The sequence below is a fragment of the Rhynchophorus ferrugineus genome, unplaced genomic scaffold, assembly GCF_030347505.1.
Source record: "Rhynchophorus ferrugineus isolate W39M unplaced genomic scaffold, kcgeb_rfMv2 rfM2, whole genome shotgun sequence".
NCBI classification, from domain to species: domain Eukaryota; kingdom Metazoa; phylum Arthropoda; class Insecta; order Coleoptera; family Curculionidae; genus Rhynchophorus; species Rhynchophorus ferrugineus.
Window position 1 is genome coordinate 38,846,331 of NW_027472581.1, and position 13,693 is coordinate 38,860,023.

At 29.3% G+C, this 13,693-nt stretch overlaps 1 long non-coding RNA gene across 1 annotated transcript; it reads right to left on the minus strand.

The window, feature by feature from the left end:
- Nucleotides 1-11,164: 11,164 nt before the first annotated feature.
- LOC143192058 (uncharacterized) lies at nt 11,165-13,311 on the minus strand. Its single transcript, XR_013004697.1, has 2 exons — nt 13,226-13,311; nt 11,165-11,339 (listed from the first exon to the last, which is right to left on the minus strand). It is a non-coding gene; the product is annotated as an uncharacterized LOC143192058 (long non-coding RNA).
- Nucleotides 13,312-13,693: the final 382 nt, after the last annotated feature.

A 13,693-nucleotide genomic window follows, 5' to 3' on the forward strand; every position in this document is an offset into this window, starting at 1 on the left:
CTTCTCCTTTTTATTCTGTACTTAATTTTCCTTCTTTCTGAAATATTAGGATGGTTAGATCATCAACTATAGCTTTGTTTAGTATTTTATAAATATTTATGTTATTAATATAATTTTGATTATCATCAAGTAATATTTTAATAGAAACATTTTATATATATTTTGAATTAGAATATTTTAAACTGCAATATTTTAATTAATTATAAATATGACAACTAATCGTAATTTACATATTTATAGTATTCACAAATCCATATTAAATATTTATAACACTATCTAACACTATATTGTTTACAGTTTGTGTGTGAAATGCATGTGATAATAAAATCTAGTTATAAATACATTTGATTAATGTGATTATTATCCAAACATTAGAGATTACCTTTAATCTGATAAAAACTTAAAAATAAGGTATGGTTTACAGATTAATAAATAATTTTCTATCAGGGCTACACATTATCCTACACATATCAGATGTTTTCGCCATTACGTTTCAACACTGTATAAGTTACGTAATTTTTCGAAACCTTGCATTTGTGGCACGTATTTCTTTCCTCTTCAAAAGAAAAATAGTCTTACGGTGAACATGCTACAAGCATAAGAACATGTGAAATACAATTCAAATATTGTGGTTTTAATGTTCAAGTAAAATAACGTCCTAGTAAGCCAGAAACGCTTGAAGCTACAGAACTGTAGGAATTATTGAATGAAGATCAAACACAAGTTCAGAAAAATGAATGTGTGCCGAGTTGTAATTTGTGAAGAATTACAAGCCGTGGGAAAATTCTAAGGATGCGTGCTACATGAATTGACAGGCACTTAGAAAAAGAAAAAATCGTTAATGCGAAGTCGGTCAATTGGCTGCAAAGCCAAATCGCTTTGGTGGCAAAACCATGTTCTGTATCTTGTGGAACCAGGTTGTTGTCGTATGTTATGTTTGAAACAGTTAGTACTGATGGCTAGTTTAGATGTTTTCTTTGGCTAAAAAAATCAGCAGAAACCGTTAGAATATTTGCCTTACTCTCCAGTTGTAATTTCTTTGGACTTGACAATTGATTGTTCTTATATTAAGAATGAATTATGCGTTGGAAACCATCTTCATAAAATAAATATACAATGTAACAGTATTATACATAAAATGTAACATTTTTCGATAAAAACTGAGAAGAAATATTTAATAACAATATTTAATTACTTTGCCAAACATTACACTTTTAAATTATATTATTATCTTTTTCGATGCCAAATAAAATAAGAGACAATATGTCTTCGTTCGAAAAGTCTCGTCAAATATGTCCTTTTAAATTGTCGTTTTGCACTTTTGCCCTACTTTCGAGACATTATTGAAATTCCTCTCACCGATGAAACCCAAACCACACTCAAGGGAAAGGAATTTGCAGAATTTAGAGTTCGTATTGTTTGCTTCGTCCTCTTCATATGAGTAAAATAAACTGTATATTGTTGGCAAATAATATCCTATTTTATATCAAGGCTGTAACTGTAACAGTGTTACAGGTTAATATATAAAGCTTGTATTATAACAAATAATAGTGAGGAAATAATTATGTTCCTATAGGTAGCTGTGATATTAATATATAAAACAATGAAGAAGGAACGGTTTTTAGTGAGAACTAGAGTTTTTATTTTGACTTGTTATTCAAGATTGTGGTGGGAAACAAAAAAATGGGCCTACGGCATTTATTTTAATGTGAAAGTATTGATTGGGGTATGGTACGAATAGCTTAGAAATTAGAAACTGATACGCTGTTGTACAATATTGTATATGACTACGGTTGTAGAGTAGAAATGGAAAATATTAACGTATTATTAATGTTGAAAATCTTTTATGAACTTTTCGGTGATTAAGTTTGTGAATTCAGACTAACAATATTTGTTTCTTGTAATTTTTTTATTAGTAGTTTTGAGAGGTTTGTGAAGATTTTATCTTAGTTGCCTGATATAGAAGGATTTTAATTGAGACTGACAGATTAATTAATCTACGCAGGAGAGGGAACAGTTCTCTCCATACGTTGTAAATTTTCACAGTAGCTTGCTGGATTTGATCTGACCATCGTAGACGGCAGTTGAAATTAAGTATATGGAAGGGGAGGGCAGTTTAAGACGAGGTGACGGGTAAGATGGGGTACTAGGATTGATACGTGCTTCCAATCGATTAATTAAGTTCGTTTTTGCACTTGACCATCGGCTGCCATGATACTTGTCATTCATATGAGTGTCAATAAAGGCAGACGTTGTTTTAATTATTGACAAAAAATATTAGTTTAGTTGATATTCACACAGTTTAGTTGAGTGTCACACAAGTGATTTTTACGTGAGGTATACTAATGAAACAGGTAAGAATTTGGTTCATATCGAATTATTTATATTAATTTCTTTATTAATTTAATTTAAAATTAAATTTTGAAACTGAAGGGGCATGATTGGGTATACTATACTGCCCATAATACCTTTTTATTGTTGATTTTTGTGCCTTTTTTAGGACGATAAGAAATTACAAAAGACAGTTTTAAAAAGGAAAGTAGACAAAAAAAGTATGAAGAAGAAAAAATTGGAAAGAATTGGAAGAAGTAGAGACTGTTATAGGTTATAATAAATTAGATGGGTTATATGTTAGCTGCAAAGACGTTTTTAATGCGTTTGGCACATTAAAACATTAGAGAAGAAAGTGAACATAACAGATATCTTGAAAACATCATTAAAATAGGAAAGATGCAGATGACGTTGGGTCGACGGACACCGGTATTTTGATATGAGGAACAATGGCCGGTAGACTATTTACGCGATATGGAGAGTAGGTTTATATGGCGTCATGATCAAATATTTGAAGGGTTTGGCTTACCAGTTGCCGGTAAGAAATAATAAACCTAACCGGTTCCACTCTGATAAAGCTTAAGCTGGAAAAGATTCGGTTTTTGGCTAGACATCCTGAATTATCTAACTAAGCCACGAGGGCTGCAGGTTTTAACAGCACAGCTGTTGAGAAGTTTTTAATTTTTTCGGATAACGTTTATGACAAGCCTAATTTGACTCCCGATGTAGTTTTTAATTGTGATGAAACCGAAACGTTCATTGTGCCTAAAACTAAAAAATTAAAAATATTAATTAATAAATTAATTAATTAATTATTTTACTGATTAATTATGTGGGCTAGTTAGGAATCCCGTGAATTTCCTAATCGAAATAGAATAATAAAGTTTATATAGAATGATTGATTTTCCAAGTATGAATGCTACAGTTTTATAGAATTGGCACGAATTTCAAGGTTATATTACAGATAAGGTAGACATTTTACTTTATAGACAATTTTAGAGAACTGTTGCGCGATTGTTTATTAATAGAATGGCTATGTTGTGGTTCGTTTATTATCTGTTTGTTTGGGGCATCATTTTCACTCTGTCTTACGCAGCGAAATCTGTGTGTAGTTTTTTTATACGGTCTAGCAAATACATTAGTAGTCATTAGTTTTTAGGATTATTTATATGACTCGGTGAATGGAGGTAAGAGGAAATTAAACAGTGGTGGTTTACATAATGTGACCGTTATTTATTGAAGTAATGTACATTTGGAATATACTAGTTATAAATGAGAGGTATCGGCGCTGGGTTTACTTATTGACGAAGCCTGGGCAGTCGATGGGAGCATGTCTAAACCAAACGATGGTCGGTTACTGAATGATCCAAAGTACCCTTCACTAATCTCCCAGATAAACGTCTCGGGGTTGCCAGCCAATCGTTATCGTGTTCCAGTTGGTGCTGCTGGCACCCCGCCAGCGTTCAACATCTGGGATTTCATTACTGGGTATTTTGCAGACCTTTATTCCACAATGTAAAATTCGACATGCCTCAAGGTCGCTACAAGTTCATTACTACAGTATCCGTAATAAGTATCCGATTGTCTTTAAAACAAGGGCTGATACTACTAAAAAATAATAAACTGAGTGAATTAATTAATATATGATCGTTACCGCGTGTTTTGTTGTTGTAAGTAGGGGTATGCTTATTCATATTAATAATCATTAAAATATTTACATTTCTTCCTTCCTTCATAAAGAAGTTGTACATACAGAACATATTCTTTTATTTGTAGGTCAACTATTTGATAGTTGCAGCTCTACTGAAATAACAGCTCCTGAATGCAAACATTTTAAGAGATGAGTAACCCTAAGTTTAATACACGAGGAATCTAAATAATGAAACACTTTAATGTCCAAATGAAAACAAATGTGTTAAAATATGATTAATTAAACATTTAATAAATACTTTGAGGGGCTTCGTTTATTGAAAGAAAAATATTTTGAGTTCTAATGACTAACATTGTCCGAATAAATGTATTGGCTTAAGGCTACTTAATCACGATAGTTTCGATTTTTTTTTGGATCTATTAGAATTTAGGGATTCAGGAATCTATAACTCTCAACAAAATTATTTGAAAACTAGTTTAAAGCGCTTATCATTAGTTTATTATTTTCATCTTATTCGCCTTTAGGAAATTGACTCTTTAGATAAGTCACATAGTCAAATAGTTCTATACGAACAAATATGATTTTACATTATACCATAGTACAAATATTTGATAAAAGATATTAATTGTAATTTTTGTTTGCATTTAATTATGATTAACCCAACAGACTGACAAGTTGAGACTAACTTTATATGGTCAAAGTGAATATCTTATGCCACAGACTCCAACAAAATTGTCTCATTATATATCTTTTATATTATCTCGCGATATGGCCATGTCGATAATATAACACATTTTTTTATGACATATCACAGAATCAATAAATTTAAAACAATTTTATTTTAGATTACATATAATCTTCAATATAAAATGTTAAAAATAATAAGGTGCGCGATATACTTTTGGATTAGATACGTAAATAAAACAGAAAGACCCAACGTTTTTTTTTCAGTATAAGACATCAAAAAGACAGAACTGTAATAGATCATATTAAACAGCTAGAACCAAATGAATATGAATCAATATCTCTTGCTGATGTTGATTTAGGTTCAGGATAGTGGAGTGTTTTGCGGGCGACAGAAACCTTGGATTACGACTGAGATTGTCGTAGTTGCTTATCTACCAAGAATTGTGAATGGGTAGGAATTTGTTCAATATGCTGTCGTGTTCTAAGGTACCTAGGGAGAATCTTACACTTAGCATATTCGCGAATTTCTTTACGAATGCCCTGATCCGAGGTGAGTGTTGACTTTCATCCTAAACCATGGGGCATTGAGTAACGCGCGGACTTTTTTGGATTGGAACACTTGAAGTAGCGCAAGTTGTCTTTCAGAGACGTACATGTACCACACATGTGCTCCGAAGCGGCAGACTGGACGGACTAGCATTTTATACAGAGTCGGGGTGCCGAGTTGGAACGGTTTATATGGGATTGCCTCTGGGCTTACCAATACACTAAACCGAAAGCTCTTCACAACTCAACACTGTAGATCACTACTACTACTGCAGTAAGTTATAGGATATAGTACCTGCCAACCGAGCAGCCGTTATTGGGAATGAGGGCCTGGAACGTGTCGCACTTATGTGACAAATTCTATCCAAGAATCGTTGAAATATCTTCGTAGCAAAATATTTTCCTTACTGGAGCCTTAATTAGATATTCAATGCTTATTACTTGAATTGGTGACTATAACCATATCTGAATATTGTAACGAAATTTTTCTCCAGAGGCCACTCTTGAATTTTCTCTCTACTACTCTACGATGCCACGCCCCCTCGAAGGCCCTAGTGATGCTAAAAAATACTGTCTCTTGAAGGTTCTTATCATGAAAACTGTGGTTTACTTCACCTCTTAACCTCGCAGCTCGAGACAATGTTGGCTGAATCGACGACTGTTTTTATTTATTTGTACATAAAATACTTTATATACTATATTTTTAGTCTACTATTGATGATGCGATATATTAATATGATGTACTTGTTGGATTCATAATTCAGAATATCAAGATTTGTTAAATCTCGAAAAAAAAGTTATAATGTTAAAATACAACATTGTGTAAAATCCCAAAATTCTATCGACTATATTGATACTGTTCTCTTTTTGCTGATCTGTTTTTCTATTTTTTCTATTTTTCTATTGCCATCAAGATTATTATATAATGAATGTGTATGTAATTTGTAAATTCATCGGCCACACTAAATTAATGCAAACGATATTAAAACAATAGAGAAAATTAAATTTCCTCTGTCTGAATGTTACTATTCAAAAAAAGTGGCGTAAGATGTACCCTTTTGAAAAATGTTATTTTGCACATTCGCCCTGTTTTCGTGGCATTATTGAAATTCCGTCGACCGCTGAAACCTAAACCGAGATCAAGAGAAGGGAATTCGGAGAATTTAAGACTTATTTTGGCCGTTTCACCCTCGTCATGCTACTAGGATGAAATACATAAAACGTCGCCTAAGGGTTGCCTCGAAAAAAATGCCACCCTAAACATATCAGAGTTCACAAATAGAATAAGAAGATATATTTTTTTTTGTAAAAAATGATTTATAGGAGATCAAACATTTTTGTTTAATGAATTATTATATGTTTATAAGTTTAGTTGTCTGCAGAAATAGAAAAAACGTACTGATTCATATCCCTGTTACATTTATACTTATAGCAATACTTTAATTTTTATTAATAATTTTGTATAATTTACATCGTAATTTATGGAAATGCTGCTATCTAAAACTTATGATTACAAGACTTAATTACAAGAAAATATTAATTATATTTAGTGTATTATAAGAAATATTATATTAAAAGAATATAAAATGTAGTTTTTTAACATTGAATTCGAATAAAACATATTAATATAAATATTATAAATTTACAGTAGATAAGAGATGGATATCAGGAATGCAGAATAATATTGAAAATTAATATATAGGGTGGATATTTATTATAGTAGCATTCTTACCATTTATTATTAATTATTATACATAGTTATATGCACATATTTTCAGTTATTTATACATACATTAAAAATTAATTAATATTTCCTAATATTCAGGAAGTAAAATGATCAAAATTTGTTTGCTACTAACATATCTCTTAATGGTAAGGATTGTCATTATCAATACAATGCACACCTCCGAGAGCAGTAGTAAGTAGCAAATAAATAAGCAGAGTAGGTAATACTACATGATTTGAGAATTCACATAATTTAGTGTAAGAAATAATGTAAAATATATTTTTAAAAGGCTTTGTTGCAGCCCATTAAAGATATAATATTCTTCTTTTCTTTGTGCAAATTAATCTGAAAACATTTATTATTTGGTCTTAAGCATTTACCGTAAAATAATTTAAATTAAAATACATATTGAAAGATATTAAAATTATAGGATCAAATTTAAAGAAAAAATAATATAATAAAATATCAAAATAAATAAATAATATATAATGGTGTACTATTTTTAGTGCTGCAGAACATTAAATGTCTCCACACAGTGAAATAATCTGTTTAAATTAATTTGTCAATATTCATATGTGACAAAACTCACAGAAATTAACTTCGAAATTTAACTTAATTTATAAATAATTTCTCCTTGGAAGTAATCAACTATTATGACACGGTATTTTTAGTATATGAAACAGTTGTTGATCGAATTTCTGGAGTATAAATTAAAGTCTTCTTTCATTCGGCTTTAAATTTTGTTAATAGGCAAAACTCCAACTAAACTAAATTTTGCTAGTCTGTTCCGGAAAGATATAAGTCTAATTTTTGATGACAAAATTTCGAAGAATCAATGTATCGTTGAAAAAATTCAAGAGTTATCAACCCATAATTCCGGATTGTTGGGACGAATAGCTTGACAAAAACGACGCCTAGTGCTCAAATAATATTCTTTATTGATAGTTTGTTTTGGAGGAAGAAATTCATAATAAATAATATCACGATAATCGAGGAACATCATTTTGATTTTCAATTTATTTAGACATAATCATTCGGAACTTAATAAAATAGTTTGAGCTCACATAAAGCACATTCTTGAACACAAAGTATAGAAAATGTAGGAGGCGAATTTCAATGTTCACACTTTGCTGAGGGGTTACTGGAGCTAAGGCGTTGGCCACCGAGAAAAATATCAATATATTTAAAAATATATCGATATATGGATACATCAGAGAAAAGAAAATATTATATATATGTTTTATGATAGTTATTAAAATTATAATTTCTTAATTATCGAATACAGTACTGGCTTTGTTAGTGGAATATATTATGCTATATATATATAAATATTTATGAATGCATCTTACATTGTCATGGTTGGTTAGTTTTCAGTCTGTTCTTCTATATATATATATATATATATATATATATATATATATATATATATATATAGATGTATATTTCATTAGGAGTGATAGTTTATTCCATGAAGACATGAACATATATATATATATATATATATATATATATATATATATATATATATATATATATATATATATTTTTAGGACTATTGAAATTATCAATATTTCACGAAAAATTATTTTTATTCAATAAAAGCATTGTCAGATAATACAGAATTTTTTAATGTATTTTGAAAATGTTTTTTTTTAATGTTTTAATATTAGTATAACAGGTCAACTCATTTTTTAGTTAGACCTAAACCTCAAAATATGTCGGTATAAATTTGACAGCTGTCGGATCATTAGTTTGTGAATTAGAGCATTTTGAGCAAAGCAACTTTCGTTATTGTGAAATAAATGGATAAAAAGGAAATTCGGGTGTTGATAAAATATTGCTTTTTGAAAGGAAAGAATACAGTTGAAGCAAAAACTTGCCGTTAGGTTGATGCAAGCATGCGTTGATTTGCAACAGAGTTGATGCCGAGTTTCTAGACACTGTCCCAAGAAAACCAACCAAACCAATGCTAAGCTTAGACGTGGTGAAATTAGCACCAAAGACGATGAACGCAGTGGACGACCAAAAGAGGTTGTTAAAAAATGTGTTTTACTATGGTAGGCCGGGGACTTTTCAATTGACCTGTTAGACATATCTTTTAAACCATATATTTTTAAACCATTTTTTAAATTTTAAATTATTGTAAGCTTGACGTGACGTCTGGTGCTAACCAGCACTAAACTTGGTTGACCTTATATCGCCTTTTAAAATCTCTATGTTTGAAGTTATTCAAATTCAGGATTTCCTTTTTTTATTTTCAGCTTCTTTGTCTTATACACCTTAATAACGACCTTGATGACTTGTGTTTGTCAAGATGCTGTTTATCAAGACTACCAAAATGTCTTTTAAAAATAGTTGAATTAATTCAGAGAACAACTAGTTAGCACAGCGATGTCAATGAGATTTTTAATTATAATTCGGCGAACTTTAAGCATCAAATCTTTTATTTGCTTGACTCTTATTGATAGATTTTGAAGGACAACTGGGGCGCCATTCGTTTAATTTCTCATTAAAAAAGTAACATTAAGAATCCAAAATTGCATTATTGTTATGTTCAGACATCATTAAGACAAATGGTAATTGAGGTACTATTAATTTAAAGAAAAAAATATTCAATTTGCAAGTATTTAAAAGTCTTACCATATCTTGAGCACAGTAGAAATGAATTTTTATTTAGCGAGACAAATAATTTTGAAAAATCCATTGAAAGTAATTATTTTACTGTTAATGGTTTTTAGCCTACTAATTTACTAATGTTTGGTTAATTAAACCATAAAACTATTTCACGTTGGAATGATATAATTTATACATAAATATTTAACTATAATTAGCCAAATCAGCGTATATAGATTTTAATTAAGTTGGCAATTATAGCTTTTAGGTTATTATTGTTATTAAATGGTTGCAATTTAAATATGTTTAATTCACATTCTGATTGCAGAAATAATTTAACTATTAATTATAATATTAATATATATTTGCTACTTTTTTAATAACAGATTAATTTGACCAAGTTTAAAAGTTAGGTTTAATTGAAAATATTCCATATATTACTTAATTTATCTCTTTGATAATTTACTTAAATTATTGTTTATTTAACCTGATAAATATTCAGTTGTACTGTTGTAGAACTGCGGTTATTTTTAAAACTGTGCTGCAGTGTGTTTTAAAAATATTTTGTGCACTTAAGCTTTGGCTTCATTATATTAAGGCAAGTGAAAAGAGCAATTCTGAAAGTGTTAGTAGTAAAAGCAATTTACTTATGCTATTTTTTCAGTTTGTGCATAATATAAGTGATGTTGGAAGCTCTTTTATTTCATTTTTGGTACCCCATAGTGCAATCGAATTGAAATTAAACTTACCTATTTTTTTTCTTTTTTTATATCCTGAAAATTAGATGAATTTAATAGTGACTGTTGGTTTTATGTAACACTTAAAATCACTTAAAATTATAATGATTTGGTAATCAAAAAGCATTTAAATGTATTTGTATTTAACAATAGATTTTTCATGTTATATGCTAAGTAACTTTATTTATTAGGAATATTATACATAGTATTAAATATAACTATATTATTATTTTGAAAAAATGTATTTTATAAATTCTTCATTTTATCAATTTGATATTGAATTTATAAACATTCATTCTCTGTGGTTGGTAATATTTAAAATTGGAAGAATTGAGTTGATATTTTATGTAGAAAAATGTTAAAATCATCAACTTTAATAGTTGTTTACGTTGATACTTAGCATTTAGAGTATCGAAATTGTGTTTGAAAAATATACACGCACCAAATATTTGTTAATATTTCAAAAAAACACTAAAAATTCATTCAATGTCTCAGTACTGTATATTTAGATATTATTTAAATTAATAACATTTTTTCAAAGGGAATTCTAAAGTTATAATATAGTTTTTATCAAGATATCCATTAACTTAATCATACTGAATTAATTTCTTGTTTTGTGTTATTTACAAATTCCCATCCCGAATATAATTGAATATTTACAGCTGATATTTGGTTAGGAAATACAAGATAGATCCTAGATTGTAATACAACTTTGCATAATGACTTTGACTCATTTTTGAATCATCAGGAATATTTAATCAATTTAACTTAAAGTTTTCTCAATAACTAAATGCTAATATCTATTTCCGGTTCCAACTTGTATATTGTCTAGTATAAGAATAGTGATTAAAATGATTCAATACGTACTGCCTCCGTATCGAACAATGGCTGCCCTTTTTCTTAAGAACTTAAATTCCATGCGATAATCAAAATTGTATCCATTCTCCACTTTAGACAATTTGTATAGGTTGACGTGGATTGTAATTGATTTGGTTTCACTGTAATACATAACGGGTCCCCATGAAGTACCGCACCATGACCCACCAACCTAGAAAATAACAGAAATATTGTGGTTTAGTTTATATTAAAGAAGTCTTAATTTAACTAATTTCTTGAAACTGAAATATTAATTTTGAGTGAATCAATCCTAAAAAGCGTTAATATGTTTAAAATCTTCAATTTTCTTCACGCATACACACATATACACATATTATTCGATAAGTTTTGTCGTTCGATAACAAAAATAAGATTTTGTGTTTTGAAATTAGTTACATTGGATTCTCTACTTGAAGTAAGAATCTGTAACACTTTTAAGATATACCTTAAGGAAGATAAATATGGTGACTAGACTAGATGCTACAACCATTGGTGTTTTAATTAATTCATTTTGTTGAGACTGATTAAGTTTGTTCTTACAAATTCTTAAATACTTTGATTTAATATTTTTAAATATTAAAAGTTATTCTACTAGTTTGGCCGTAACATGTAAATAAAGTTATTGTTGCCTCACGAAATGATGATAACTATAAAATAGTTCAAATGTTATTTAACAGGATGAATTTGAATATTTTAACTCCATAATTAAGGAATATGCGTAGTAGAAATAATTTCCTCGGAGTTAAAATTTTATTCAAAACATGGTACTTCTAGTTGAAGGTGAATTGATTCTATATACTTTTAACATAGTAATATGTTATATACAGTTCAATAGAAGTTGAAGTAGTTCAAGTTCTGCAAATATCTGTAAGATCTGTTAAAATCCTTATGCTTTTGGTATGCTGAATCTGGAAATGACTCCTTTTTGTTATAGAACGACCCATAAAATAGACAAGAATATACTTGAAAAATGTTATTTTATTTGCAAACCATTAATAATACATATTTTTCATATAATATACGTTCATCACCACACTCTAAAATCTCTTTTTTGCCCAATGAGGCTCCTCTTTAATAAAATTTGATATCAATGAAACTCTCCATTTCTCCTTGGTATCTTTTCCTCATGTCTTTATTGTCCCGGTAAAGTCATTCAACTTGCTCTTCTTTCACATCTCTCAAAATTTCTCAAACTCATGACTCAAACCGTTTTGACTATTTCTTCATAGTTATGATCTTAAGGATTGCCTAAAAATGTCTCTATGGACCTTTTAAAAGCAATCTACGTTTCTTTTCGAGGGTTTGTCATGATAGTGACAAATTGACTTTCTTTCATTTTTGCTTTTGAAAGGACTGGAAACTTTGAAACTACGTACTAAACAGTCTCCAGTTTGGAAATTGGTTTAACAAATTGATTCACCAATCCAAACTTTAAGTACAGTGGTAGTAAAATAAGTTTATGTGGAGGTACCATTATTTCTTGGAGGACGTTCTTTTCACCAACTTTAAGCTCCCTTGACCAACTCTTTCTGAAATTTGGAAAACCTAGCTCGTTATCCCAGCAACAAACATAAAATTAAAAATTCGCCAGAGTACAGAATGACCTACAGGAATGAATATATGAAAACATTTCATTGTGCTGTATCTCTTTGGATCTCAAATGCATTTAAAAAAATCCTAAAGTCCCGAAATTTTTTCCATATAATTTTCATATCAGCATACCAAAATACATAGAAATCAATTGAATAAACTAAGGAGCTATTTTGTTTCAGATCTGTGTAATGCTTTACGAATGTACTGAAAAAGTTGACTGATGAAAGATGTCTGTTGTCGGAAGAGTGAACTTCATGAACCAAGGGACTTAGAGGATTGCGTTGAGAAAAAATCATTAAGATTATTTTATCCTATGTCCTATCCTATTTTGCTTTATTCCCAAATATTATTCATATATATTTACGAACAAGAAATAATTTATACCTTTAAATGAATAAAATCCGAAACTTTCAAGTAAAATTATTCATTAAGAAATAATTAATTAAATTAGCGGACTCTATTTACCTGGGGTCGGTTGGATTCTGTAATTTGTAAGGCACCGTCAGGGCAGCCATCCGTGGTGAAGGAAACGAAACGGCCTAACGTGAAGCTGTCAAAAGTAACCTGTAAAAAATAGACATCATTTTAATTATACCTATTACTTTTGAGTCTACATTAACACATGCTGTAGAAATTTTTTTCTAATTAAGATATATGTTGAGTTCATTTTTATATATAGATTATGCTACTAATAAACACAGAAAATATTTTTGTCATTTTAAATATTGTCACATGTTCAATGGCTAATGTAAATAATACATAGAAATTGTAAATTATTTAATTTGTAATATACATTAATTGAATTTCGCATATAATAATATTGTGATTTTTTTGAATGTTAAGAGAATAAGATTACATATTAAGAATAATAGTGATCAGCGCTACATTAATGGACAGAGAAACATTATTCCGTAATTCTAACTCTTCTACTCA